The 14,266-nt window shown below is 41.2% G+C and overlaps 1 protein-coding gene across 2 annotated transcripts in view; it reads left to right on the forward strand.

The window, feature by feature from the left end:
* LOC126471491 (protein Aster-B-like) overlaps positions 1–14,266 on the forward strand; it is a 251,147-nt gene that overhangs the window by 81,350 nt on the left and 155,531 nt on the right. The gene's annotated exons all lie outside the window — the stretch shown is intronic.

The following is a 14,266-nucleotide window of genomic DNA, read 5'->3' on the forward strand; positions in this document are numbered from 1 at the left end:
TTTGTGTGTCACTTTCCTGTTGTTGCAAAATTTTATCGTACTAAAAATATATGTCAGTAACTGTTAGGAATAGACTGATTTTAATGTGATAACCTCGGCCTGAAAACTGCCAATAGCCCCCCCCCCCCCCCCCTCTCTCTCTCTCTCTCTCTCTCTCTCTCTCTCTCTCTCTCTCTCTCTCTCTCTCTCTCTCATAATCACACAGAATGAAGATAAAATATGTCATGTTTACAAATATTAATTAGTATGAAAATTATATGCATTAATGATGAATTTTGTGGCTTAACTTCTCAAGCTTGCTACAGGAGAGTCATTTGTTTCACATTGAACTGATTCATGTATGACATTTTTCTCTGTATTCTTTGTAGGATAGTTTTAATTTTTGTAATATATGTTACTTGTCTATCAGTTGAATAATGTAGCAAAATGTGCTGTATAATTTGCCAACAGATGTACTGCTTCTGCTGAAAGCTACCAAAACAATGGAAACAATTATCATCACTGTCTTTTTGTGAGCTGTGATGCTTGTCAAATGTATGTGGCGACTTTCATTTGTTACTTCTGTTAGGAAGTTAGCCTGTAGTATGCAAGGCTGTGTATTGCACATTCATCTGGACCATTATCTGAACATGTGTGAAACAAAGTGAAAGATATGTTTGACTTTCCAGAGGAGGAGATTTTGAAATGTGATAAGTTGGAGCAATTCTATTAAGAACTACCAATTTATTAGGTGTATCAAGAATGTGTGTCCATTCTATAAGCAGAAAAATTCATGTGTGGCATTACTGGCGAAGTTAACTGGAAATTCAATACTCAGTAATACATATCTACAAACACTGAATAAGTTGGTGCGTGCTAGAAAGTACTGTGATTTGATCATTAATCTTTGACAATGTTTCCAACTGAAAGTTAAGTTTATGTGTGGCATATACACAAAGAAACATAGGTGTTCATCAGGTTGCTATGAATAATTAAACATGTGACTCTGTGGTGCTGTTGTTACTGTTGTGTGGTGATCCATTGTTGCTCTCTAGTGTACAGTTAAATGCTATGATCATGTGAGTATATTAATTGACTAGTTCAATCCTTCAAGGTGGATATTTCGCAATGGTGAGAGAATCTCCCAGAATGAAATTCTCTAGGTATGGTGTAAGCTCTGACAGTATTGACTAAACCCAAGTTTCATCAACCTGAGGTACTCTCCTAGAGACTGCTGGGTCACAGCTATCTGTTGTTATTAAAACTGCTTGCTTTGGTGCCAGTTGTTGGATGCCATAGTGAAATTTAATTTCTTACAGAAAGTAGAGATCCCAGCATTACTGTCAAGATCTCAAGAAATTCTTCTATCTTATGGTGAGCAGTTCACAGATAATTTGGTTAGATACTGAGGACGAACACTTAACCAGTCTTTGAGCATACCTGTATCTCAGTCATTTGTCTGGCTTTTCCAGTCAAATGAGGCTGCCCTTCACTGTACATGTGCTTAACTAGTGGGAATTGTATACATAAAAAGCTAACACCCTTATTATTTCTGGTGTATGTGTAATGTTACTGCCCACTCAACAAGGATAACTTGGAAATCTAGCAATTGAACTTTATGGCAGTAATAAGTAAAATGGTGACACACTGCAATTTTTTTTTAATAAAGAGAAGTTGTTCCTATCCAGTGGAGGTTGTTGTTGTTGCACTAAAGTACTCAGTCCCAGAGAAACATGGTTCGAATCTATCAATGCTATTTGGCACCACTATTTGTCCAACAAGTGTAACAGAGTTTGTACTCAGTTCCTGTCATCAGAATGTGTGCCAATATCAATAGCCAACACTGATGCGCGCGCGCGCACAACCACACACACACACACACATACACATATTCATACTCGCTCTGATCGTTATTGTGCAACACTTTCTCCACAAGTACTCATGAGTAATTTAGATGACACATAATAAATGACCTGTCATAAGTAAAAGATGAGAACTAGGTAGTTATTGTGTTTGCCAAGTGCCAATTGGGAATCCTAAATGACATTATGATGGAGGTTGTTAGGGTTTTCCTAAATCACTTCATATCAGTACTGGAATGGGTCCATGAATAAGGTAGTGACACATTTCTACCTTCATGTAGTTGAATTTCCCCATTTATTGTGATTGGATAGAGAGATATTCTTCTTTGCATTTTCTGCAGTTGATCTGTCATGTGGTTCCTCTCATTGTTGACACCACTTAGCAGAAACTTGATTTTAATGCCCTCTGTAGTGCTCCCTGTTAGCAGATCATCTGATAGAGACCAGTATTCAAATGAAGACTTTACAGTAGCTCCTAAGAAGAGAAAAACTGTCTCATAATGCCAACTGAATCTATTGTAACATTGGTATGTAATTCAGGTCTGGGTGTGTCATGTCTCCAGCATGATCCTCCACATTAATGATGGACCAGTTATACAATCTTCGATATTAAGTTTGATGCCAGTGTACTCTTAATGCAGTGGGGATTTTCCTGTTGTAATTAAAGATAGGCTGATAGCAAGTCAAAGATTGACATTCAGATTAACTATGGGAAACCTGACAGTATGTTGTTGCAGTGAAAAAATAATGCTCATGTTTAGGGAACCAAACTGCAATTACTGAAAGCATTTCTACACTATATTAATGTGACCACCTGTCAAAAACCTAAATAACCACCCTAAGCCTAAATAACCACCTTTTGTGGCACAGACATCCAGGAAGCTAGTCATTGAGGTTCTGGAAGGTACCAACAGGGATGTGGAGCCATGCCAACCCCAGTGTCATGGCTAGCTGCACTACATTTCTCAGTTGAGGATTGATGGCATGAACAGCCCGCTCGTGGTGGTCCCACGTGTGTTCTGATGGATTTCAGTTAGAGTTTTGTGGCCAGGGGAGTATGGTAAACTCATCCTGGTGCTCTTCAAACCACACACATACAATGCAAACTGTGTGACATGTTGCATTGTCCTGCTGATACATGCCATCATTCCGAGGAAAAACAAATTGCATGTAGGGGTAGACAGGGTCCCCAAAGATAGATGCAAACTTGTGTTGATCTGTTGTGCCATCCAGAATGATGAGGTCGCCCAAGAAATGCCACAAAAACATTCCCCAGACCATAAAGTTCCCTCTTTGTTTGCTTTCAGATGTTCCACACCATACACGTGAATGGCCATCTGTCCAGTGGAGCATAAAATGTAATTCATCTGAAAAGGCCACATGGCACCACTCAGTGGAGGTCCAGAAGTGGCACTAGTGGGCAAATTCGAGCCTTCGCCATCAATGAACAGACACTATCTGTTGATATCATCGTACTGCCCGTGGAAATTTTCCCTCATAACACACAGCAGATCACATACATACACACTTATGGGGGCATTCTTCGCTGTAGATCTCTCTTTAGGCTCTCCTGACCAGATACTGCTCAATGGGAAGTGGCCAAACTTTTCAGTTCAGTGCTCACTTTGCCATCTGGCAACATCTGTTAGAAAGAGGAGTACTTGAAAGAAAGTTATAAAAATTATTATTTATTAAGGCAACATTGACACTATAAAGCCAGCTGGCTTTGTTCAAACATCAAGTTTGTGTAAACAAATAGATGGAGTGTATTACGATTGAAACCCACTATATCATTGACATCCGTCCCCATACTCTTCTGGTCAGCTTCAAAAGCAGCTTGTTCCCGTATAAAATAAGGGATCCTAGTAAGCAGTAATTGTTAGACACATGGCACTACAGAAATTTGAATTTGTACCAGCTGCAGAGGAGTCACATCTTTTCAGGAAGTGAGGCATAATCTTCCCCAATGATTAGAGCTAGATGTTATCAGAACTGCTGAACAACATATCTTGTGTCGTGAATACAATTGTTACGTTGAAGATTACCAACAGTGAGAGATGGAAGGTGTCCATCCACCATTGAAATACTGAATGGAAGCCTGAAGAACACCCAAAAAATGTAGCTTAGATAAAAATTTTGCATTTTGTCTGAGTTACTGTTGCCACTGCTTGGGCTCCAGACTTCTGCAACTAATGAGAGTTAATAAAGGAGGCACTTTTTACTTCCACAGTGGCACATCTTATGCCTGCCACTTCTTCATATGGGAGCTACATTTTCATTTTCTGTAGTATGAAACAACATAAGGTCCAATAGGATGTATTACAACAATGGGACCTATCACAAAGAGTGGAGAGGAACAATTTTTCATTCAATCTAGGTTTTGCTGTTCTGTACCTGACTAGAGCTCCAACCCGAGTCAGTGCCTTCCATAATTAGCAGTCTTCTAGTAATGTCATTCTGATGTGATTTGAGTTGTTCCGTATGGTAATTTAATAGGTTCGCATAGAAAATACTTTTACATACAGAAGAAGGGAATCCAGATTTGAGTTATGGTCTGTTATAGGGTTTTTTATTTATCATGAATATTCAATATCCTTAATGATGGACTTTGTTTTATGTGCAACATGTTACTGATGTCATTTGCTACTGTTAGAAGGTTGACAGTTCTATTTGGAGGTATAAGATAGCCTTGAGAAAAGTTGCAGTTTGTGATAACTACTTATCTTTATGCTGTACATCCATTTTAGTCAGGTGAGTGTGAAATAGTGACAGTTTATCACAACCTCTGAAGCTAAAGAATAAAATACATCAGTCACACGTGTTACTTGTAACGGCCTTTGCTACTGCTCCTAATGATATAGTTTTTGCGATGATGGTCCTCAAACTTCCTCTTATGCATCGGAGAACTTACGTGTTTCCTGCTTCTCTTTCAGTACATTAGTGATGACTCATCAGTTGCAGCTATTGATTTAAAGCCTGGCAATGTAGCCTGTACAAGATATTTTAAATATAACTGCAACAGAAATATAAATCCAAGTAGACAGTCTTTCCATATCTATTATTCATTTGAAGGTCCTTGTGGGACACTCACTTGGACTCACAGCCAAGAGAAGTGGGCATAAATCCCCTATTTGACCATCCTAGTTTTATTCTCCTGTGGCTTTGAATGGAAGACTTCTGTGGATGCTCAGTTATTGTATCTTTGTTCTTTAGTTATAGTTCTTGTTGAAAGGTTAAATATGAATTATGAGGAAATTGTAGTGATGAGGTGATGGGTGTAATTTTATCATTAGTTTTAATGTACCTAATTCACTTAAGCGTATTGTGTACATGGTCCATCAGAAACTTGCATGGGTGCAAGTATCATTCTGTTGAGTGCTATGTGGCACAAAGTGCTGTGGGGGTTCAGCATCATGTATTAATTGAGGGGATGGGTGGCGGGAAGAACAGATAGTCAGACTAACCACCAATCAGACCTTCTAATATATGCATAGTACAAAGTCATTTAACACAGTTTGTGTCCGTACGATGAATGGAGTACTGCTTGTAGATGATTTAAATATGTGTGGTCATTGTTGTTTTCTGCTTTCAGTCTGCATGTTTTAGAAAATAATATTTTTAATATTTGAAAAATCTATGGTATTAAATAAAGCACATGTACCTTCTAATATGTGCCAGATCTGAACAAATCAGAGATTTAGGCCAATTTTAACTAGGTAAGGATTTGGCAGACCTGAGGGTTGAGCAGGAGGCTAGTGAGCAGCACCTGTCCTTTGTAACCATAAGAGCTTTGTATGTGCTTCCGTGATCACTATCTGGTGAGACTATGGAATAGTGTGTGTCATAATGGACAGGGTCCATGGCTTAATTGACTGGATAGCAAGAATGGTACAGAACTATCTGCATCTCTCTCTCTCTCTCTCTCTCTCTCTCTCTCTCTCACACACACACACACACACACACACACACACACACACACACACACACACACACAAACATTTTTATCTCAGGACGTGCTACATACTGATGAAGGAGGTTGTTGTTTAGGCAAAACTTGCAATAGGGGACAATCGCTAGAGATTATATCACAACCCATATGAATTGTCTTTGACCAAATAAGCCACAATATCTTCTGAATTTAATTGGTCAAAGGAAAAATATAAAAATGCAGTATGTGAAGGAGGCTAAAAGATTACAGACACCTAAAAAACTAGACTGACGCATGCATGATATTTGTGGAGATAAATGGGGGGGATTGCTGATTGCCATGACATGCTGGGTACCCTTTTGTGCACTAAAATCTTGAAAAATCTGAGAGACAAAGTGTGGGCCATTGTCTGTCATGAGGCATGAGGGTGTGAGGGAGGTTTTTAATGGTGAAGATCCAGGTGAGGGCGTGCACCACCAATTCTGCCATCGTACAGCAGCAGTTTGCGATGTATGGAAACAGAGTAGACTCCTATGACCACCAACCAATAAGCATCCAGAAAGGGGCCTGCAAAATGTAAGTGGACACATTTCCACAGCTGTGAAGCTTTTTGGCCGCAGAGAGTAACGTTGCTGTGGAGTGGCCTGGTGGCCTGCACACATAGAGCAAGCAGCAGTTAAATGTTCAATCTCATCATCTAGCCTGGGCCAGTGGACATGTTGGCAAACCAGCATCTTTGATCGTTATTCTCGAACCACCACCCACCAATGGCCGGTGATGTAGGAGGTGAAGAATGTCTCACTAGAGAGAGACTAGGAGACCACATCTTGTGTGTGCAGTCTATTCTGTAGACAACAAAATGACACCTGAGGCGTGACACAAAATAATTGCGGAGGGCTCCCAAAGCTCCAGCATGTGACCACTGTGGCCAACTCCCTGAATATACTATAAAAATGGGATCAGAATTGCTGACAAGATCGGTCAGTAGGGAACCCATTCGATATCCTTCTAGCTTTCCCTTTGAGCTAGAAACAAAGTACGTCATCCTGATCAAAGCTGGGAATGGGTCCCATCAGAAGGTGTGACAGAGTATTAGCATTAGTATGTTGAGCTGTGGGATGGAAGTGAATCCTGTAGTGATACAAACTCAGGAACAGGGCCAACCATTGAAGTCTATCTGGCAGTTGCGCCACAGGACTAAATGAGAGTAACTAATAATTTGTGATTAATTACTAGATGAAATTTGACACCACATAAAAACATGTGAAACTTCTTGATAGCATAAATAATAGTGAGGTCCAACTGTATTTGAGAGTAATTCTGTGCTGCATTAAGTATCTTTGATGCAAAAGCAATGGTCTGTTCCAAATCATATGTATGTCATTGAGACAGGACGGCCCCCACAGCATACTTAGAGGCATCCGTAGCTGCAACAAGCTGATGACCAGGCTGATATGTGGCAAGCATACACGGGTAGCAGGGGTTGTGTGGCGTGGACTGGGCGGTTTTTTAGGTTAGATGACCTCAGGCAAGTACAGAAAGGGCAACAGCCTCAAAGGGTGCGGGGCAAAGTCAGGACATGCGGGGACCAAGCAGCAATCGGTATTGCAATTGTAAACTGTCGAAGCTGCATTGGTAAAGTACTGGAACTTCAAATGCTGATAAAAAGCACAGAAGCTGAAATCGTTATAGGTACAGAAAGCTGGCTGAAGCCAGAGACAAATTCTGCCGAAATTTTTACAAAGGCACAGACGGTGTTTAGAAAGGACAGATTGCATGCAACCGGTGGTGGCGTGTTTGTCGCTGTTAGTAGTAGTTTATCCTGTAGTGAAGTAGAAGTGGATAGTTCCTGTGAATTATTATGGGTGGAGGTTACACTCAACAACCAAGCTAGGTTAATAATTGGCTCCTTTTACCGACCTCCCGACTCAGCAGCATTAGTGGCAGAACAACTGAGAGAAAATTTGGAATACATTTCACATAAATTTTCTCAGCATGTTATAGTCTTAGGTGGAGATTTCAATTTACCAGATATAGACTGGGACACTCAGATGTTTAGGACGGGTGGTAGGGACAGAGCATCGAGTGCACTATCCGAAAATTACCTCGAGCAATTAAACAGAGAACCGACTCGTGGACATAACATCTTGGACCTACTGATAACAAACAGACCTGAACTTTTTGACTCTGTAAGTGCAGAACAGGGAATCAGTGATCATAAGGCCGTTGCAGCATCCCTGAATATGGAAGTTAATAGGAATATAAAAAAGGGAGGAAGGTTTATCTGTTTAGCAAGAGTAATAGAAGGCAGATTTTAGAAAACCTAACAGATCAAAATGAAAATTTCTGTTCCGACACTGACAATGTTGAGTGTTTATGGAAAAAGTTTAAGGCAATCGTAAAATGCGATTAGGTACGTACCGAGTAAAACTGTGAGGGACGGGAAAAACCCACCGTGGTACAACAACGAAGTTAGGAAATTACTGCGAAAGCAAAGAGAGCTTCACTCTAAGTTTAAACGCAGCCAAAACCTCTCAGACAAACAGAAGCTAAACGATGTCAAAGTTAGCGTAAGGAGGGCTATGCGTGAAGCGTTCAGTGAATTCGAAAGTAAAATTCTATGTACCGACTTGACAGAAATTCCTAGGAAGTTCTGGTCTTACGTTAAATCAGTAAGTGGCTCGAAACAGCATATCCAGACACTCCGGGATGATGATGGCATTGAAACAGAGGATGACACGCGTAAAGCTGAAATACTAAACACCTTTTTCCAAAGCTGTTTCACAGAGGAAGACCGCACTGCAGTTCCTTCTCTAAATCCTCGCACAAACGAAAAAATGGCTGACATCGAAATAAGTGTTCAAGGTATAGAAAAGCAACTGGAATCACTCAACAGAGGAAAGTCCACTGGACCTGACGGGATACCAGTTCGATTCTACACAGAGTACGCGAAAGAACTTGCTCCCCTTCTAACAGCCGTGTACCGCAAGTCTCTAGAGGAACGGAAGGTTCCAAATGATTGGAAAAGAGCACAGGTAGTCCCAGTCTTCAAGAAGGGTCGTCGAGCAGATGCGCAAAACTATAGACCTATATCTCTGACGGCAATCTGTTGTAGAATTTTAGAACATGTTTTTTGCTCGAGTATCGTGTCGTTTTTGGAAACCCAGAATCTACTCTGTAGGAATCAACATGGATTCCGGAAACAGCGATCGTGTGAGACCCAACTCGCTTTATTTGTTCATGAGACCCAGAAAATATTAGATACAGGCTCCCAGGTAGATGCCATTTTCCTTGACGTCCGGAAGGCGTTCGATACAGTTCCGCACTGTCGCCTGATAAACAAAGTAAGAGCCTACGGAATATCAGACCAGCTGTGTGACTGGATTGAAGAGTTTTTAGCAAACAGAACACAGCATGTTGTTGTCAATGGAGAGACGTCTACAGACATTAAAGTAACCTCTGGCGTGCCACAGGGGAGTGTTATGGGACCATTGCTTTTCACAATATATATAAATGACCTAGTAGATAGTGTCGGAAGTTCCATGCGGCTTTTCGCGGATGATGCTGTAGTATACAGAGAAGTTGCAGCATTAGAAAACTGTAGCGAAATGCAGGAAGATCTGCAGCAGAAAGGCACTTGGTGCAGGGAGTGGCAACTGACCCTTAACATAGACAAATGTAATGTATTGTGAGTACATAGAAAGAAGGATCCTTTGTTGTATGATCATATGATAGTGGAACAAACACTGGTATCAGTTACTTCTGTAAAATATCTGGGAGTATGCGTGGGGAACGATTTGATGTGGAATGATCATATAAAATTAATTGTTGGTAAGGCGGGTACCAGGTTGAGATTCATTGGGAGAGTCCTTAGAAAATGTAGTCCATCAACAAAGGAGGTGGCTTACAAAACACTCATTCAACCTATACTTGAGTATTGCTCATCAGTGTGGGATCCGTACCAGATCGGGTTGACGGAGGAGATAGAGAAGATCCAAAGAAGAGCGGCGTGTTTCGTCACAGTGTTATTTGGTAACCGTGATAGCGTTACGGAGATGTTTAGCAAACTCAGGTGGCAGACTCTGCAAGAGAGGCGCTCTGCATCGCGGTGTAGCTTGCTTGCCAGGTTTCGAGAGGGTGCGTTTCTGGATGAGGTATCGAATATATTGCTTCCCCCTACTTATACCTCCCGAAGAGATCACGAAGGTAAAATTAGAGAGATTAGAGCGCGCACGGAGGCTTTCAGACAGTCGTTCTTCCCGCGAACCATACGCGACTGGAACAGAAAAGGGAGGTAATGACAGTGGCACGTAAAGTGCCCTCCGCCACACACCGTTGGGTGGCTTGCGGAGTATAAATGTAGATGTAGAAGCATAGAGTGAGAACACAGATCGTCTTTCAATTTACAGAACACCTGTCCACATGCAGGCACCCAAACTAATGATATGCCTTTCTTGAGCAATTGAGAGGACATGATACTGTATTTGCCTGTGGCAGGAACTTCTGATTATACAGAATTTCGCCTAAAAATGCCTGGAGCTCATTCACATTAGTAGGACAAGGGAGCACATCATTACTTGCAATATGACCATTGATCCGCTGTACCCTCTGATGGGAAATAATGTGCCCCTAGGTATTCAATAGATGGTTGGAAGAAATATGATTTAGCCATATTGCACTTGAGACGCTAAAAGTTGTGGAGGTGGTCCTCAGTGGTGGCACCAGTGTCGGCAATTTTGTCGAGGTAGTTGATACACGAAGGGATGGGTTCCCTAACACCTATTGCTGTGAGATATCTAGTTCTTCTTTTACTTGATCACGAAGCATAACTTAATAGACGGCACGAAGTAAGACAGTGGAGGGGAACTGAGGTGCAAGTAAATGTTAGAGCTCAGAACTGACGCCGACAATTGAATATGTGTGCTGTTGATACACACATTGATGAGCAGTTTGTCAGAAAAAGTTGCAAGACTGTCATACACGTGCCTAACAATGTTAATGTCATAGCCTGAGGGTTCAATGTCACAGCTGGAGCTGACCTGAAGTTGTACACCATAGCTACACGTCCTTTCTTTTGAGAGTGAAGGCAATAAGCCCGACACTGAGGGCAGGCTAACCAGTTGTGTTGAATAAAATAAGCTGGGCAAAAAGGCAGGTGCCTGCAGAAGTTTGTTTGCTTTGGCCATGTTTGTATGGAGCACAGCAGCTGTTGTGCTGTACCGTCACGACTTCCACCTCTGAAGGGGTGCTGGGATGTGTGTGTCTACTGTCATCTAAGTTGACAGTAGCCATGTCAGCCTGGGAATCTAACTGATGGCCTGCGGCCTGGGAAACTTCAAATGCTTATGCCCTCTTAAGTACTTTTTCTAAGGAGGGTCTTCAAACTGCAGTGGCCGTTGGCAGATGCCTTTATTGAGGGTTAACTGAGTAATAGTGTCCCGAACTGTTGTGTCCATGTTATATTCCTTAGATTGAGCAGTAACGAAATGTCACTTTTGGCTTAAACTTTGCAGCTCCACAGCTCAAGTCAGATAAGTTTGATGAGGTTGCTTTCTACACTAATAAAACTCAACTCTGGCAGAAATCATATAGGTATTCTCGTGATAACAGGAAGTCAGCAGATGACACATTTCCTCGAATGACTTAAGATGCAGAATCCTGAAGGGGGGTGCTAACATCCCTAACAAATGGTACATTTGGATAAAGATCCATGGTAGAAATAGAGCTGTAAGAGAGTTGGCTTCTGTTACATTTAAGACCGGAAAGTGTTGCCGTAGGCATTTCTCATACAGTTCCCAGGAATGTATGTAGGAAAAGGTGGCGGGTACGCCAGCAAATTTTGAGATCCCATTAACAGGCCTGTCAACACACTGTTCACATGACTGTGTGTTCCTACTGCTGCATTTCCAACCACCTCTGGCTTTCCAGTTGCTGCTACAATAAACTCTGAAGAACAACGTCCAAGGATGCTCATGTAGACATTGCATCCTTGTCAGAAAATATACATGAATAAAAAAACCAGTTCGTCGCAACTTGTGTGGTAACACATAAACAATACATTTAAAATAATCAAATCAATTTAAGTTCCATACAGAGTGCTTGTACATAACTAGGCTGAGTCCAACCAAGTAACAAGCATCCCGAGAGTTGAGTCCAGTGAGCACATGAGTGAATCATAACAGAATGAAGAAGACAGTCCTCTACTCTGGGATTGTAATAGATAGGTTGGTAGTCTGAGTCATGAAGTGGCACTGTCCATTGGCTGCATATGCCAACCTTGATGTGCTGCAGTGTCACTGTTTTATCATGCTGCCTCGTGGTGTGTGGAAGTGGTGTTGCCACGTGGTGTGTGGAAGTTGAATTGCAACAAGATGAGCCAGTGCCTTGTTTCTTGTTATGTTCACCAGTGATGTGCTGGTGTGGTTGACACGGTAACATGGAGGACCACAAGAAGCACCAGTACGAATATTGTGAGCTCAGATGGGAAATAAGTATGAAGCAAAGAAGGGAAGGCAGAAAGGTTAAAGGAACATGGAAAAGGGCTACATAAAGGAAAGAGAAACTTGAAGACAGTATTATGGAAGGGGAAGAGGAAATGGATGAAGATAACGTAGAGGATACAACACTGTGAGAAGAATTTGACATAGCACTGAAAGACCCAAGAGGGAACATGGCACCTGGAGTAGACTACATTCCCTCAGAATTATTGAGATCCTTGCGATAATATACCATGACAGAACTATTCCACCATGTGCACAAGATATACAAGATGTGAAATATCTTTAGGAAGAAGGTGATTATTACAAAAATTGAAATTTTGGTAGAAGCTGACCTTGGGGATGATTGGTTTGAGTTCGAGAGAAACGTGGGAACAGAAAAAGCAGTACCGATCCTCTAATGCTTCTTAAAAAATCATGGAGCATAAAACTTAATTCATCTGAAAAGACCACCTGGCACCACTCAGTGGATGTCCAGAAGTGGCATGGGGTGCAAATTCCAGCATTTGTCGTCAATGAATAGACACTATCTGTTAATAGCATCATACTTCCTATGAAAATTTTCCCTACTAACTCACTGCAGATAACATACATTCACAATGCCATGGATGCATTCTTTGCTGTAGATCTCTCTTTAAGCTCTCCTGTGCAGACACTGCTCAATGGGAAGTGGCCAAAATTTTCACTTCAGTGCTCACTTCCTCATCTGGCAATACATATTAGAAAGAGGAGTGCTTGAAAGAAAGTTATAAAAATTATTGCTGAAGAAAGGCAGACCTACATTTATAGCGTTTGTAAATTTTAAGAAAGCTTGACAGTAATGGGGTTAAAATACAGTGAGTGAAATGTTACATACAACTACTACAGAAACCAGACTGCAGTTGAAAGAGTCAAATGACATGAAAGGGGGACAGTAATTGGGAAAGGGAGTGAGACAGTGTTGTGCCTATCCCCAGTGTTAATCATACTGTACATTAAGCAAGCAGTAAAGGAAGCCAGGGAGAAATCTGAAAAGGCAATTAAAGTCCGAAGAGAAAAAATTAACCCTTTCGAGATTTGCCAATGACATTGTAATTCTCTGAGATGGCAAAGGTCTTGGAGGATCATTTGGGATGGAATGGATAATGTCTTGAAAATAGCCTATAAGATAACCTGTGAAAAAATTAAAACTATGGTCATTGATTGTAATCAATTTAAATTGGGCAACGTTGAGGAAATTAGATTAGGAAATGAGATACTAAAAGTAGTGGATGAATTTAGCTATTGGGGCAGTGAAATAACTGGTGATGTCAGAAGTAGAGAGGGTATACAATGCAGACTGGCAACAGCAAGAAAACTGTTTGTGGGAAAGATAAATATTTTAACACGGAATATAAATGGAAGTGTTAGGAGTCTGTTTTCACGTTATTTGTCTTGAGTGTAGCCTTATACTGAAGTCAGACATGGATTATAAAATGTTCATGCCAGAAGAGAATAGAGATGTTTGAAGTATGTTGCTCCAGAAGAATGATGAAGATTATATTGTCTGATCAAATAACTGATGAGGAGCTACTGATCTGAACTGGAGAGAAAAGAAATTTATGGCACAACTTACTTAAAGAAGGGATCTGTTGATGGGACACATCCTGAGATATTGAGGAATAGTCAGCTTGCTAATGAAAGGAAGTAAGAGTGTAAAAATTACAGAACAAGATAAAGGCTCAAATACAGTAAGCAGGTTCAAATCAAATGGATGTAGGTTGCTGTAGCTGTATAGAGCGGAGATGGTGAGACTTGCACAGGACAACTGAAGACCAGCACCCCCCCCCCCCACCCCCCCCCCCCCCCCACCCCCTCTCCAGCACCAGCAGCAGCAGCATTAGTGGTGGAGCTCGATTATCATCTGCTGCTGAGGTAGATACTTGGGGAATGTTATATAGACAAAAATCTAATCTTCTATTATATTCTGAACACTAGGCAGAACACGTACTCCAGCATTGCTGCAGGGTCATTGATTGGCA

The sequence above is a fragment of the Schistocerca serialis genome, chromosome 3, assembly GCF_023864345.2.
Source record: "Schistocerca serialis cubense isolate TAMUIC-IGC-003099 chromosome 3, iqSchSeri2.2, whole genome shotgun sequence".
Classification (NCBI taxonomy): Eukaryota; Metazoa; Arthropoda; class Insecta; order Orthoptera; family Acrididae; genus Schistocerca; species Schistocerca serialis.